Here is a 15,147-nt window from a genome sequence, read left to right as displayed (position 1 = left end):
AAGGTATGAGGTAGTTATAAATGATGCTTTATTTTAACCTTGTGGTCTATGGGAAAAGTGAAGTTAAATTGTGATAATATGGGAATTGAAAAAATAAAAAAGTACTTCTGTGTCTTTGCACTCAAGCTAGTATTATTTCTTTTTGTTCTTTTATTCAAACTGAGTCAGTGAACTCTAAAGTTTAGATGGACAATCAGTGTATTATGAGGTTGGAATGTAAAGAAAATAATCTGTTGGCAATTAAAATCTTCCATATATCATTCTCCTGCCAATTCAACTTTTAGGGTAAGTTCTTAGAAATTTAGGCTATAGATACCTTTACCTGTGAGCACAAAGACACATGTCACAAATTCCCGTAGCAGAATTTTCATATTTTGAAAGCAGCATGTATGCATGTTTGCGCTTGTGAGCATAAAATCCTGTTTTAATATATGTGTGTATAAGATGTTCCCCTGTGCCTGAAGATGTCTGGGAGATACAGGAGGAAAATGTTCACAATCCAGGAGATGATTCTCAGAGTCAAAGAAGAGGAGTTAGAATTTTATATTTCTTATTGTACACCTTTCTGCATGGCTTGATTTTTTAAATCAAATTTATATATGTTAATTATACTTATTAAATGCAACTGTTTATAAAAATAAATGCTCTTGTTCATAAACTATTAAGTGCAGAGGTTATCATTTCAAGAGCAAGACATGTCACTTTGCAATTATAACATCTAGTGACATAGGGAGATATATATTTCCTCTATAATTTTGCTCAGTAAAAGGCATTCCCTTAGCTTCTTAGAGGCTTAAAAAAAGACAGAGATCTGTTGATGTACATGGCAAATGCACCCCTAGCAGGAAGAACACCTTGCATACTTCAAACTGGGGCCCCGGAATTTCGTCTTAGATTACAGGACACTAGTTTATATCTGGGCCATCAATACATGTTAAGTAATACACTGACAACTGTATCTTGATTTTCAGAATGGAATGACAAATATGGATATTCTATTGCCTGAAACTACTGGAGTATAGTAGGATTTACATAGAGACACCAGGCATTAATCATTTTGGTAAAACCAGTTAAATATTAGCAAGTTTGATTACTGAATTTAAACATTCAGTATGGTTGAAGGCAATTAGCTCTGCACGTTTGGGGAAAATGGGAAGTGTTGTGTCTCAGGAAGGGCAGCATGGCTTGTTAAAGAATCCATGACATATGAAGAGAGTTAACCTAAGTCGTATGCACTGAGCGTGAAATAGGAAATGCAGCACTCAGAGCCGCTCGTTAAGATCCTCTTATCTCCCTGCAGAAGGAAACTGAACCTTACATGTTGCTGGTGCTGGTGAGGCAGACTCCTGTGTTTATCACAAGTGGGGGCTGGGAGTCTAGTTAAAAGGATTTTATACTCTGGGCTTCAGCGCAAAACCAGCTGCAAAAATAACCACCCCCGCACCACCATCACCAAACAAAATCTATTAAGCACCCGCCTCCACATAGATTCTATCACAGCCAGGCTAATGGAAATCAACCCCAAATCCAGCCAGCACAAGAGTAAATAAACATTTTTTATCTTGCATCCTTATTTTTCTTAGAATACCCTAATTTTTTAGGGTTATGGGACATTGTTTGTTCTTATGTTTTCTTTCAGATGTGGTAGGAGCTCTCAGGTTGAGGAATTGGGCAGATGTTAAACCATAGGCAAAACCTCGTTATTGGCATTTCAAAGTCATGAGACAATTCACCCATCTTAGTCCTTTAGCCAGGTTGGCTCACTTGAGATTGTATTTCTCAAAAGCCACAGGAAGATCAAAATTTTCCTCTCCTTCACCTTTACCCTTCACAAAGTCTTAACAGAAACATTTGATTCCTGATGGCAAATGCTTGTTTCTCTTTGGACAATACATTTTCAAGCTCACATGTATCTCTTCTTTTAAGTTTGTCATCTTGCTTTGCCAGTGCAGCTCGGCCAAGGGCGCACCCTTTCGAATGGTGGAGTCAAAGTTTAAATGTCTATTACTCCCCAGCAATATGTTCCAAATTAGTTGACACTGCAATTAAAATGAAGCCAGATAGATGCCTGCAGATGGAAGGTCTATTTGTACTAAGTTCTCTTGACAGCTGATGACATCATATGAGTCATTGCCAATGATTTGAAGAATGAGGGCTAAACCTGCCCCCAAATCATGTACTCCAAGTATCAGTCCAGATGCAACTCTGACTTATTCAGGGAATCCCGGAATATGAGGTGCAGACTACTCTGGCATATTTTAAAAACAAAGGGAAAAATGATGAGGAAGAAAGCCTTCTTTTGATATGCTTCAATACACCTGGGAATTAAAATCCCAGCTATGAGGATTCTCATGGAAAATGCAGAAGTGGTGGTTTTGACATTATTTGACAATATCTGGAATTGAATTTTCAAAAACTAAGGCTGTTATTCCATTCAGCAAAGAAGACAAAGTTGATAATTTAAAGTTACTTTAATATGGATGCTCCATTAGATGGGAAAATAAATTCAAGTCAAATAAATTCCGTTTCTTTAATGCATTCAGATTTTCACAGATTAAAAAATAATCAAAACTTTTGAGAAATCAGAGTTTGATGAATGTGACACCTTAAGATATGTTATTGGTTTTCAAACATATCCTGCTATTTTGTTAAAAAATAAAGTGCTAATGTATTATTAGAGATCCTAAAAATCTCAGAGCAGTGTTTTGGCTTCAGTCATCAAAGAATTTTAACAAAGTCCAGACAGTATTCTGAGTCACATAATTCATATCCAGGGCTGTACATAATACTTAAAAGATTCATTATAGCACATAAGGTAGCTGGATACAACTGAGATTAAGAATGGGAGAGAAATATCAAAGACAAAATTCAGTAGGATTCCTACTATATTTCTATTAGCAGAAGATCAGGAGACCATTATGGGAATTTCAGTAATCTTTCTAAAGAATGAGGAATTATTGCAATCACATCTTTGATCTTTTCGCCTGGATTTTAGCAGCTTCGCTAGTAATTTTTTCCTAAAATTATCCTAATCCTTAAAAATCTTCTGTGTTCACACAAAGGGAAGTTTGGGTGAAAAACTTTGACCATCTCTGCAGACATACTTGGGTCTTGTGTCTGGCCCTAACTTAACCTAAATCTGAATTTCACTATTGGAATGATGTTTAGGTGCTAGGAGTGTTATTTACCAGAGAGAAAGATCAGAGAGGAGGCTTTTTGATTCGACACTTTCCTTCCTGTTAGGATCCAAGTGAGAGGACATCTGTTGTGACCACGAGGCGAAAAATGTAAAGACAAACAGGCCAAATTTCCAAAGATGCCAAATGGGAGGTTGGACACAGTTAGACCCTTAATGATGTCTTTGAGACACTGAATTTTTCCTGGCCCTCTAGATTTCTACTGACATAAGTAAAAATGATTTAAGCCATTGGTAGCTAAGGTTTTTTTTTCTATTACTTTTAATCAAAAGCATCCTCAACTGATATAAATAGCCTCCCACCCGGTTAGAATGACCTTTAACATGGCATGTCAGATCTTACAAGAAAGGGCCCTAACTACTGAATTTCCCATCAGTCCTCACTGTACTCAGACAGACACTGTCTTTTCTCTCTCTTCTTCTTGGAAGTATTGCCTCAGTATATTTCACATGCACCCTTCCCCAGATCTAGTCAAATTCATTGTATCATTGTCTTTTTATCCTTCTAACCATTCCAGTCTCCTTCAAATGCCCCTTCTCAGAGATGCTTTATCTGATCACTATAGATGAAGAAGTGGCTCTCACCAATTTTTTCTATAACAGAAACATTTTTGTTTTTACTTCATGGCACTTTGTATAAATTTTGTTATTTATTTATCCTACCATCCTGTAATGTAATCCTGATGAGGTCAGGGACAGGCATGCTTTAATGACCTCTGATACCAGGCTCCGAGCTACAGCAGGTAGCATGTCCCTGATGAATACTTGTGGAATGAATAGATGCAAAGGGCTACTGGTCAGTGCTCCAAAGTAACACATGTGGAGACAACACCCATTTAAATATTTTAGCTCCTGAGAAAGCAAGACAATAGTGTAACAAGGACTGAGTCTGATGCTTCAGAAATTGAATTCTTATTCCATGGTGTTATCTTCCTGCAGAAATAGCACTTTTGTCCAATCAGTGAGGCCCTGTGATATTGATGTTATGTATTCTGATTATTTATGATCATTTTTATGCAGATATATTACTTCCACTATCAAAAAGTGAGCTTATTTCACTTTTCATTTGATTGTGTGCTAAACCAATAAGTACAATTTATTTCAGTAACACTGCTATGAAATTCCCCTTTATTAATTTATCTCTCTTATAAAACAGTATGACATCTTCCCATTACCTCTTATTTAAGAAATAAAGTTGCTACATTGTAATAATGTGAAAACAAATTCCATATCAGGATTTGAGAAAAGTGTGGTTGTATAGGAAAGTAATTCAAGCAATCTTAGGAAAAAGAACAACATGTAATGGAAAAGCAGAAATAATGACATTTACCAGTTAGATTTCATTATTAAGTGTATTAGTCAGAAATTACTATTAGCTGCAGGTAAAGGAGGCCCCAATATAAGAGCATAATGAAATTGGAGTTTAATGTTTCCCACATGAGAGGAAATTGTTTGCCTGTTGATACTGGTTCAGGGGCTCGTGGATCATAGGGACAAGATTAAAGATTCCCTTACCCTTTTCCTTATAGTGGCTTTGTGGTCACAAGAAGAATGCAGAAGCTCTGGTCTTCATTTCTGCATTCTAGTCAGGAACAAGGGTAAAAGAGCTACATTTGTTGCAAAATTCTCACAGTGAGTTTTACTTGTATCTTACTGGCCAGAACTGAAACTTATGACCATGCCTTTCTGCAAAGCAGGTTTAAAAATATATGTTTTTATTGGATGCCTGAGGAAATCAGAGTTATGTTAATTATAAAGGAAAGGAAGAATGGTTACTTGGTGGTGAAGTCAAAATTTTGCCAAGGTAGTCATTTCTGTCTAAGAAAGAAATACATATGTAGGATGGTGGTGTGTACTTGATGGCCACATTACCAGTGCCACCCTGAAACTCTGCCATAGGACAGAGCGTACATTTCACAGTGTACACTGCAGGTCTCCTCCCGTGGGACCACCGTGATGGAGAGAGAATGAAAAGGTTCTCATTTCTGCTTATGAATGTTCTCTTCACGAGATGAAGTCTGTTAATCATTTCTTACGGAAGCAAAATCAGATTTAGAATTTGCCACTGATACAAACTCCACTGCAAGAGAAAAGAAGTACTCTTAGTCAAAACTAAGAACCAATCGTCTATGCTTTCTTCTTCTTTCACATGTAGATATTCAGCTGTCCCAACACTATGTGCGGAAAACACTGTTCCATCCCCATTATGTTTTCTTGGCATCCTTGTAGGAGACCAAGTGATGAAAGATGATTGAGTTTCTATCTGGACTCTCAAGTCTATTCTGTAGATCCCTGCCTCTGTTCCGATGCCTGTATCACACAGTACTAACTACTGAAACTTTTTATTTAGTAAGACTCTAAATCAGAAAGAGTCCTCCAACTATCCTCTTCTTTTGTGAGGCTGTTTTGGCTATTATGGAGCTCTCAGAATTTTAGGGCCAGCTTGTCAATTTCTGCAAAAAAAAAAGGCAGTTGAAATTTTGATAGAGATTATGTTGAATCTGGATACCTTTTGGGGGACTATTATCATCTTAATAATATTAAGTCTTCCAATCTATGCATGCCTTTGCATGTACTTAGATCGTCTTCATTTCAGCGATGTTTTGTTCTTCTCAGTATGCATGTCATATTTATTTTGACACCTTTATTTGTAAGACTTTTTATTTTTTGTTGCTATTGTGAATAGAATTGTTTCCTCGATTTCATTTTTAGATGGTCAATTTCTAGTATGTAGAAATAAAACTGTGTCTTCCAAGTTGATCTTGTATGCTACAAATTTCCCCAACTTGTGTATTAATTCTACTAGTATTTTTTGGATTACTTATAATTTTCTATATTACAAGATCATGCCACTTGCAAACAGAAATAGCTTTACTTCTTCACTTTCAATCTGAGTGCCTTGTATTTCTTTATCTTACCTAATTGCCCTGGCTACAATCTCCAGTACAATGTCACGTGCAAACGATGAAAGTAGACATCTGTGTCTTGTTCTTAATCTTAGGGGAAGCGTTTTCGGGTTTTCATCACTAACTATGGTGTTAGTTGTGGGTTTTTCAAAGACACTCTTTATCAGGCTGAAGAAATCACAACTACTTCTGGTTTGTTAATCTTTTATTCATGAAAGGATGTTGGATTCTGTTTAAATTCTTTGCCCATCTATCGAGATGAACTGATCATATGTGTTTTTACCCTTTTTTCTATTAACATGGTATATAGTTTGATTTTCATACATTAAATACACCTTGCACTCCTAAAATAAATCTCACTTGGTCATGGTGTATAATTCTTTTGATATATTGCTAGATTCAGTTTGGTAGTAATTGTTAAGGATTTTGGCATATATATCCTTAAAAAAAATTAGTCTCTACTTTTCTTGTGATGACTTTGCTAATATTTTCAGGGTGATACTGGCTTCATAGAATGAACCGAGAAGTGTTTCTTTACATTATTTGGAAGAAAAGTTATCTAATGTATTGTCCTACAGTATTTCATAGTATTCCCTTATAATCATTTCTGTAAGGTCAGTCTCCATTTTCATTCCTCATTTTTCTGATTTGTATCTCCTTTCTATTTTTCTTCATCATTCTGGTAGAAATCTGAAATAGTGGGGCAGGGGTGAAGTTTAAAAACTCTCTTTTAATACCGAGGAAAACAAAAGAAACATAAGATGGTTAAGGTGAGTGATATGGAAGCAAAGGAAAGTATATAAAATGTATACTTATTTGGTTTTCCAAAAATAGAATAACATAAAAAGCACTGATCTTTAATATAGAAAACAAACTTATCTGTGATAAAGATTAAATAAAATTGGAAATTTAAAGTGAATACCTGTACTAGGCAGAATCAATGAAAAGAAAAAGCACCCAAATATATCAATAAATACATGTGGACCCTTAAGCCAACTTATATAGACAATAGAATTGTGGTTTCCAGGGATTGGAGGATGAGGGAAATGGAGAGGTGATGGTTGAAGGGTACCATTTCCCTTCAACCTTCAGTAAGTTTTGGGAATCCAATAAATAGCATGGTAACCATAGTAAAAAAGGAAAAAAAAAAAAAGGGAAAATAGAAGTCCAGGGAGATGAAAGAACATTTTCTCATGGTCAGGAAGCTAGTATGAAACTGTGCCAGGATTTTAACCCACAGATGTCTTTCTCCATTGCTCTTGCTTTACCAAACACAGCATCCCACTTGTGATTCTGACCTACATTTGTTAAGTGTTCAGATGCATAGCAATTTACTCATTGGATAAAAAAGTAAAATTACATATGTACATATATTAGAATCATTCAGCAAGCTGACAAGTTTTACTAGTAATATCTGGCACTGATTTCTAATTACATATAATCATGAACTTATACCCATTAAATTCAATAAGAAGTAATTTCTTAGAATAAGACCAAGATGCTCAACTGATATATATATATATAGCTGTTATTCAATGTGAAAAGTGGTAGCACTGCATTCACTAAGGATATGCACTGCTTTCCACCTTTTGGTTTATGCAGTTTCCCTCATAATTAAGCACGTGTATACGAGAGTTTAGACCAGAACTATAACGTGAGGTTAACGAGACAAATATTGCATATGAGGAACCACAGACTGAGCAATAGATGTGTTTTTCATCTTTGGCCAGCTCCCCTTCCAAACAGGTGTTGGCATCTTCATGAGAGTAGATACATAACATCTCAGGAAAGGCTAGAGCAAAGGAGGGGCAAATAAGCAAAATATTATCAGAGTTGCTGGAGAAATGTCTGGTGCCAGGGATGGACAGTGACTGTTATTCTACCGTCAGTGTTCAGGAGATGCTGAGGTCATGCTACGAGCCTTCTGCAGAGGCTGAGGAAAGAGGCATGATGTTGGAGCATTGCCTTTAGGTCCTCTTTCCTTCAAGCGGCATCTGTCTTCCCCTTTTGATTGTGGATTTGAGTTTAATTGTGGAGTCCCATTGCCTCATTAAGAATGTCAAACTGGGGGCCAGAATGTGTGGGTGTAATTTGTGGTTCAGTCCTGAGCAGCTGTGTGACTTTCCTTCTCTGTGAAAGATTTTTCTCTTTTACAAAGAGCTGGGATGGTGCTTAAATAAGTTTAACCATGTAAAGAAGGCCAAGCAACGACTGGCGCAGAGCAGGCTCCCAATGATGTTAATGTTATTGCTACGATTATCCCAAAGCTAGATTTCTTTAAAGCCATTTGCCAACTAATCTCCAATAAGGTATTAGCTGTTTCGGTTAAGGTGTTTATACTTAAGGATATTAAAATTTAATTAGGTGACTCCTGAAGGTTAGAAAACCTTCAAAGTCCAAAGGACAGGACAACTAATTGTGGAATTTCAGACACTTTGTATCAGGCCCCAGGAGGAAAAAGGGGTGACTGCTGTAGCAGTATGCAGGGGCTGGCACCCCTCGAATTACTGTGTGTGGGCAAATGTTTTCTCCACCTGCCTGTAATGGAGGCCCAGAAGTAGGAATTAAGAGAGCAAACAAAATCTAAACTCAGGGAAAGGAATGGGCACAGACTGAAGAAAAGAGCAGAGCAGGAGAATTACAGACCGTACAGCTGCCTTTTGGATATTCAGGCTGTTTAATGAAATGAAGTTGTGCCATTCTTCAAATGCTGTTGAATTAGCCTCGATTTGTGGTTTCATGTGGCGTCTATATGATTCTACTCAAATACATAAGAAGGAGGGACTCGAGTCTACTAAGTCTGTTTACAGAGCAGATATTTGATGATATTTTGTGAGCGTGAGAAGCGTGCATATAAATGTTGGACCTCTGTTACATTTGATTGTCCTCTAGTGAGTTTAGATTTGTAAGGAATCTACATTAACTCTCGTGAATAACCAACCAAGCCAACAGAGAAACAATGAAAACAATTTAAGGCTATGGTAGAACTTTTAATCCCCTCATATGTCTGTAAGTACAAATTTCTGTCTGACCTGAATGCTGGCAAGTAGGACAGATTAAAAAGAAATTGAAAAAGAAAAAGAAAAAAAAGAAAGAGAGAAAGGAAGAAAAAAAGAAGAAAAAAGAAAATGGTGGAAATAAGACTTCTTGAAATAAAATAATAGAAATAAAATATTAGGCAAGCAGGGTTGTTACTTCACTCTCAAGCTCTGGGTGGAGAGCACTCACTTAACCTGATGAAATGACTGAGGTTGGGAGGATCAGAGAGGTGATACTCTGACTGCTGTTCTTTGGCCCTCGGAGGGCAAAGGTTATGCTCTTTTCCTTTGAGTTACTTCCTGTCATTTTTCTTGGGATATATGAGCCATTTGGTTAGAGATGCTCTTGGTACGCTCTGTCTAAAAGGGATTCCTAGTAAATTCCACTGGCTTGCTTTTTCTTCCCGGCTTCCCCCTGATGAAAACCCCTCTCGAAATCCTGGAAGATGCAAGCTGGGGTGCCCACCTCCAACAGGGGCAACTGTTGGGCCCTTCTTAAGTGTTTTCAGGAGGCCAGATTAAGCTGGTCAGTCGTCGTAAAGACTGCCTGTTAAAGAGTGCTCTTAATTAGAGGACTGACTATGGGGAGAGAGCTCTCCTGGTTTCTCTGTGTCTGGCCCTTCTTGAATGAGCTACTGCTGAATGAAATAAATGTGTTCTTTATAACAATGAGGTCATTTTTACGCTTATTAGGCTTTAAAGCAAGCTGTTTCTTTATAGAACAAAGTTGGATTTGAGAGAGAGAGGGAGAGGAGATGATGACTTATTGAAGGGGGAAGAAAAGAAGCTTTTGTGTGTATGTGCCCACGTATTTTATTAAAAGTTTTAGTGGCTGCTCCAAGAGCAAGGTGTCTGTGCCTTTAATCATTTTCATTTTAAAAACAGAGCCTGATATTTCCACATCTTCAGCTGTCCCAGAGGGCAGCGAGGCCAACGTTAACAACATTAATTTCTCTTTATGACAAGGCTAGTGCTGCCCCAGGTCTTCAGAACTGCCTAAAATGTCTGGAAAAGTAGATAATGAAGAGGATATTAGAATTGTAAACAAGAACAATTTTGTAATAAAAACCATATATTTTCTCCATTGGACTTTGGGCTTAATACTGTGGCAGCAAAAGTGTCACGAGTCATAATTTGTTGATGGCTACTGAGCATTAGTTACAGTCAGAGCGTGTGCATAAAGGCCGCGAACCCCTGGCATCCCATTAAAGGAGATCTCGGATGGGTAATTGCAATTTTGTTGTTCTAATGCGTCTCTTTCATTTGATTTTTTTCATTGCACAACCTGATGAAAAGAACTTCGTGTTTTACAACTTCCCAGGCTGCTCACAGAGACTTCTGCCCTGATGCAGAGGTATTTTGCACATGTTTAAAGGATGTGTTAATTGTGAATGTGGAAGGATCACCCTACTAAAAGTCAAAGGAGACGCATGTCCAACCCTGGATTAGCTTCAGACATTTAGGAAGAATCCTGATTGGAATGTTGAAAAAAGGAGCCTTTCCTTCCCTGCTCTGTGTTCCTCCAGCAGCACATGCCTGCTTCTGACATCTATTCATCCTTCTTGCTGACAGGGTTTATGAGTCTGGTACAATAGACTAAGAGACAGTAGATTTTTTTCCCCCCAAGAAACCGAGTGCTCTTCTTTGTTTGTCTGCAAGGGATGCGGGAGCAAAGTGTAAAATGTTAATATCATATCCGCCTGTTAATATCGTCAGCGAGGCTGTCTTCTTGTCTTAAGGTGCACGGCAGCTGAGAAAGTTCATACCGTGTTTAACCTTTTGTTTCTCCTTCATCCTTTGTTATCCTGATTCACATGGAAGAAATCTGAACACGTAATCCTGAAAACATAACAGTTTCCAAGAATATGGTTTTTGTTTGCATTTCATATCTGCTTTTATTGTACTCCGTGGCCTACGGTCCATAATCTAGTCCCTGAATTTATTTTTGCAAGAGAAACAAAGATGAACAAAGCTTCTCAATTTCTATTGAGATCTTTGCCTACTGAAGGTAATCATGAAAAATATTTATGTTTTCAGTTAGCCAAAACTTATCTGCACACTTGTATGATTTTCAAGATTGGGGGTAGTAAAATAGAACATTTTCAAAAAAGACAATAGTATTCCTAATGCAGGCTGGAGTAAGATCCCAAATACTTTACTGTTAAAATGAAAAGAGAAGGCACATTATGTTTTACGAACTCTTTTTAAATATTACAATTTAAAAAATAAGGGCAGAATCCTCTGGTCTGCATAGATTGGCATCTAATTCCTTTTTTTTGGTTTTTTTTTTGTTTTTTTTTTTTTTTGCATGTGCAGGTAATCAGCTTCGTCCTGGTAGTGGGGTCAGGGTAGGTAGAGGCGTCCTTCTGATGAGGAGGGGGAGTGGGATCTGACTCTGAGACAGAGCTCACTTGGGCTCAATACAAAGTAAATGACAAAATATGACACTCTTCTATTCTTTTAGCATCTGTCCAGAGGTTGTGGTGGTAGGGGGGTGGATTTTCCCTTGTGTAGATTTAGCTTAAGAGAGCAGAGATAACCACCTGGCTTTCTGTGTCTAATAAGATGTGAAAGAGGGGCAGAAATACCGTGTATGACGTTGTATTTTTTTTTTTTCATGTAAAAGCCTGAGAAACAAAACGTCCTGAACACTGGCAGCCATTCCAGTCATTTTCAAATGAAAAGGGCTATTTGTTTCCAAATTACAGCAGCCACTGGAATGCATACGTTTACGGCTCAGAAATCCTCATTTTGCGAAGTAAAATTACCTTTCAGTAATTTAGTCACTGCAGGCTTTCTCCTGCTGGCTGGTCAGAAGCCATCAGATAGCTTGCAGCTGCAGGCTGAAGCCCGACCTTTTTTTTTTTTTTTTTCCTTAGGACAGGCAGTTAGTTAGTAGAGCCATCAGCACAGCATCTGTCATCCTGCTAGGCCCAAATTGTTTTCTATGATGGATGTCACAGTCTGTATGATCAAAATAGAAGCCCTGCTGCTTTTAATTGCAAAATCGGAGTCCTTGCACATTTGTTATTATGCCGAGGTTATTACCTCACACAAAATGAATTAACAGGTGAAAATAATTGATGAGAGGTGTCTAGGGATTTTTAGCCTCTTCAAAGAGACTTTGTAATTACGACATAATGAATGTTCTGAGACATATCTGTGGGGGGCAGCATGAGACCACCAAAGATCTCTTCCATTGGATGATAAATTCTACTGAAGTCTACTGTAATTCTGCTTAAATTTACTTAGCAATTAGTTTAATAGGCCTACATGATTCATGATAACATACTGAGAATTTTTTAAATAAGTTTGGCCCATCCATCTACCAATTAAGCTACTTACCTCAGCTTTCTTCCCAAAGTGATGGAAAATGTGAACAAATCAGAGTTTCTGGGACAAAGATGACAGGAAAGGGGTTTGGGTTTCAGAACTCCCTGACTGAACGCTGCTGGCATCTCACATGGTGTCGTTTCCCCTCTTCCAACAGCTTGTGAAAAGAGCCTCACCAAATCGTGTCCAAATCTAGAGTGAAGAGTTTCCTAGCACACGGGGACTCTGCCTTTGTCCTGTGAAGTAAATCGTTTGAACATTTTGCAAGCTGAAGTCATCGCCTTTGGCTTTCTGACCACTCTTCCATTCAGACTTGGTCATATTTCAAATTCATTCAGCCCCTGAGTGTGTCCAGAGAGATGGACTCCAGCCATCTCTCCTCTTCATCGTGACATCCTGAAACTTCACCGGGTGGGGGGGAACTTTGTCACCATGAACTCACTTCCAATCTCGCTTTAGAGCACAGAAAGAATTCTATCTGTATTAACCCAGTGTGGCCAACAGGCCGGAGTATTGCTTTTCCTGTGTGCCTAACTCGGTGCAGAAGGGTAGTGCAAAAAAGACAAACTCAGAGTTCAAGGGCAGCAAAATATTATGAAGTATGTAGGAGACTCTTTAAAGAAATGAAAAAAAACTATAACCAAACAGATCATGAACATGCTCCTTTTTCATAACTACATATTATTCACATACTATGTGCATCCAGATCTCAAGGTAGTTCTTTAATTAGCAAGAGCTGAAAACTGCATTGAGTTCAGTTATGAGAATTAGATGTAAAGGACATCTTGAGACTAAGGTAACCCTTAGTTAAAAGTAAAGGAGAGAAAGAGAAATGGAAACCAGACCTAAGTTTTGAGGAATTATAAACTCCGTAAGAGTCACATGTTTAAAAACATCTATATTCATTTTTTTAAGTGACAGGGAGCTTTATCACAGATTCAAAGTAGATTGATTAATGCATATTTCTAGAAGACATGAATTATTTACTATTGTTCTTGTTTCTTTTCTCTCTCTCTCTCTCTCTCACACACAGACACACACACACACACTTTCCTGCCCCCAAAGTAGGCAGAATCTTTGTAAAGCATCTCTTCTATTTGAAGTTGTTTTTAGTGACTATTTGCTGTTATTCTTGTCCTGAGTGTAAATGAAATGCATCTTTGAGGCGTGCAATCGATATTGAGGTAAGCAATTGATACAGAGGTGATCCTTTTACATTATGCACATACCATCATATATAGAATATTAGCGTAATGATATACATTTATATATATACAGCTCATTCCTTTCAGATTTACTGTCAGCATTTTGTATTTGGGAGTATATAATATCAAAGGGTCTCTATAACAGGAAGCAAAAATACATGGCAAGAAAATATAATGAATGCAAGGTGAGTAGTGGGTTGCCCCACATGTGAAACGGACTGTGGTAACTCATATCAGGCTGCATGTCACTTGCAGAGACATTTTTCATAAACCTTCACACGCCTGCATTTATCTTCAGTATAAACCCCAAGATGAATTCTCCAAAGACATTAACAGTAGATAAATGCTTTTTAAACAAAATAGTCTATTGGAAAAATCTGCTACAAAGGTAGGAGGGTGTCATACAATCAAATTTCAATTGTTTCATAAACCAACGCACCAACCCAGGATATGATTTTATCGTGGTCTTGACTTTAATTGAGAGCAAAATAACCTAAAATTCAGAGGGTAATGCTGTAAAATGTTGATACCTGTTTCATTTAAATTATATTGGATTATTGTTATGAAACACCACGGAAAAGCCTCAAGGGATTCCCACTGGAACAAAAACAAAAAAAAATACAAGTGAAAGAGTGAATTTCTGAAAAACTCCAGGGTAACGAAGGTTGGATACAATGTTTAAAATTTGATTATTAAAGACAATTCAAAATCTTATTTGTAACACCAACCAAGGAGCAATAGATTGCACAATTTAAATTTCACAGCAAGCTATACAAACGCGAAGAGATGCATCTTTCCACGGAAAGAAGAACAGAGGCGCTGGGTGTGCTTTCTGATAGCTTTGTGACAAATGACACACACACAGAGTGCAGTGTAACTGACTCAAATGCAAATCCAGCTGCTCCTTTCCCTTGCCTCTTCTTTTCTCTGTATATAATATGTACAGAAGTAACAAATGTTTAGACGGTGTCTCGTGACTACAAAGACTTTTCAATGCAGTGTGTTTGTTTACCAGAGGAATTGTGTTTTAGATGAGAAAATCTGATGTCCTTTTTAATGACTATAGAATGTGAAGTAGTAAGGCTAGGGGAAAGCGTAATTGTTTTATTCATGGGCCATGGCAAAATAATTCTCGTCTGTTGTAAGGGATGGTGAGCTCATGGGATCTGAATCACTGATTTACCAGACAGATCCATTTCCAGGAAAGGGAAAGATTTTGTTGATAACTTAATGAGAATGCAAATAATTTCTCTGATGATGCTAGAATTTTGGTTGTATTAGTCTGCGGCTAGCATGCTATGAGTTCTGCGTAAATTAAATGGAATTGGATTTTGGATCTGGCTTTATGAAGATGGCGTTGGTTTCTGAGTAATACCCCATTCAAACACCTCACTCTGATGTATTGCATTAATAGATCATCAGAAGCAGTTGTCATTCCAATGATGTATTAGTGTAATACATGAGAATGA

Source organism: Camelus dromedarius, chromosome 30, assembly GCF_036321535.1.
Source record: "Camelus dromedarius isolate mCamDro1 chromosome 30, mCamDro1.pat, whole genome shotgun sequence".
NCBI lineage: Eukaryota > Metazoa > Chordata > Mammalia > Artiodactyla > Camelidae > Camelus > Camelus dromedarius.
This window is presented reverse-complemented; position numbering follows the sequence as displayed.